Here is a 1,397-nt window from a genome sequence, read left to right on the forward strand (position 1 = left end):
CAGACCCAGACATGGCTCTCGGTGGCAGCACAGGCCAGGACCTCACCATGGTCCCATGTGGCATCACTGGCTACTCACATCAGGCTGTTCCTCACTACCCTCCAGTCTCCAGTTCTGCCTCTCTTCATTGTGCCCATGTCCTTCTGTTTCTCTTTCTCATGTATTTCTCTACCATTGACTTGCTCCTCTTAGTGGTGCCCGGGGTCTCAGTGTCTGGGATCATCTCAGGAGTGATCTCAGGAGGGATATGGCTTGTTATGCCTTATGAGGCCAGGCAGGGGTCATCTCAGGCATGGTCTGCCCCATAGGCCTGTACAGTGGTCATCTCAGGCTAGTTTCCTGTCTGGACCTCATGTTGCCAGTCTGGTGGTCATCTAGGGCTCACTGCTTGCCTGGCCCAACCAAGTGGCCCCATGAGAGGACTGTCTGTCTCAGATCCCAACTCAGCCCAGCCCACAGTCCCAGGTGTGTTCCTTTTTGTTCCTGGCTTACTCCCTGTCCTGGGAGCCCATTCAGGCCTATGTGGTGCTAGACTGGTACTTGTCTTAGGCTAGCTCCCTGTCCAGGCGCCCTGATGCTGGTCTGGTAGCTGTCTAGTGAATTCTCCTCGCCCAGCCTGCATCCAAGTGGCCCCATGCTAAAGTGGTCTGTCCCAGGCTCATTCCTGCCTGATTCCAGGAATGAGCCTCATTCCAGGCTCATGGTTCCAGATGGGGTTCTTCTAGTCTCTGTCTTGCTTCTGGTCCTAGAAGTCCTTTAGGGCCTGTGCAGCACCTGAATGCTGCTCATCTTAGGCTACCTCCCTGTCCGGGCTCTCTGGAACAGAATTGGTGGTTGTCTCAGGCTTGTTTTTCCCTCTCAGGGAATGTTAGTGTACTAATAATTCAGATGTTCATAGATCAGAACACGGAGCACAGACATGGCCTCTTTCCTCTCTGCCACCTACTGACGAACCTGTGACACAGCAGCCACACCTGCAATACCTCTAGGGACAGGACAGTTGTGATCTCTTGAGCAGTGTGAGAGATCACTGTGGGTCAGAGTCAAGGGCTTAATCCCATCACAATGCGCTCATTGCTTCTCTCTGAGTCTGTCTCCCCATCTGTAAGGCTGGAGAGAGGAGGACAGGGCACAGCCAGCCAATCTGCACCCTGAATCAAGACTGCTGATGCCCTGTGGGGAAGATTAGCAACTCTCTGCTGTTCTAGGTTCTCTGGGAGCCACTTTCTCTCCTCTTCTTGATTTCATGATAGACAGACATGCCTGGGGCAGGGCAGGCAGAAAGAGGCACACGGGTGCCTCTTGAATTGTCCATTGATGTCAAATTGCACTTTTGAATACAGAGTAGTGCCAGGAGCTCGGATTCCTGCCCCAGTGAGAGTTTTCTTTAGAGTTAT

General features: G+C 52.9%; 1 non-coding gene across 1 annotated transcript; it reads right to left on the reverse strand.

The window, feature by feature from the left end:
• Nucleotides 1–864: 864 nt before the first annotated feature.
• LOC114623111 lies at nt 865–996 on the reverse strand. The gene has a single exon (XR_003711713.1). It is a non-coding gene; the product is annotated as a small nucleolar RNA SNORA17 (small nucleolar RNA).
• Between the last annotated feature and the right edge of the window lie 401 nt (nt 997–1,397).

The sequence above is a fragment of the Grammomys surdaster genome, unplaced genomic scaffold (genome assembly GCF_004785775.1).
Source record: "Grammomys surdaster isolate TR1022 unplaced genomic scaffold, NIH_TR_1.0 193, whole genome shotgun sequence".
NCBI classification, from domain to species: domain Eukaryota; kingdom Metazoa; phylum Chordata; class Mammalia; order Rodentia; family Muridae; genus Grammomys; species Grammomys surdaster.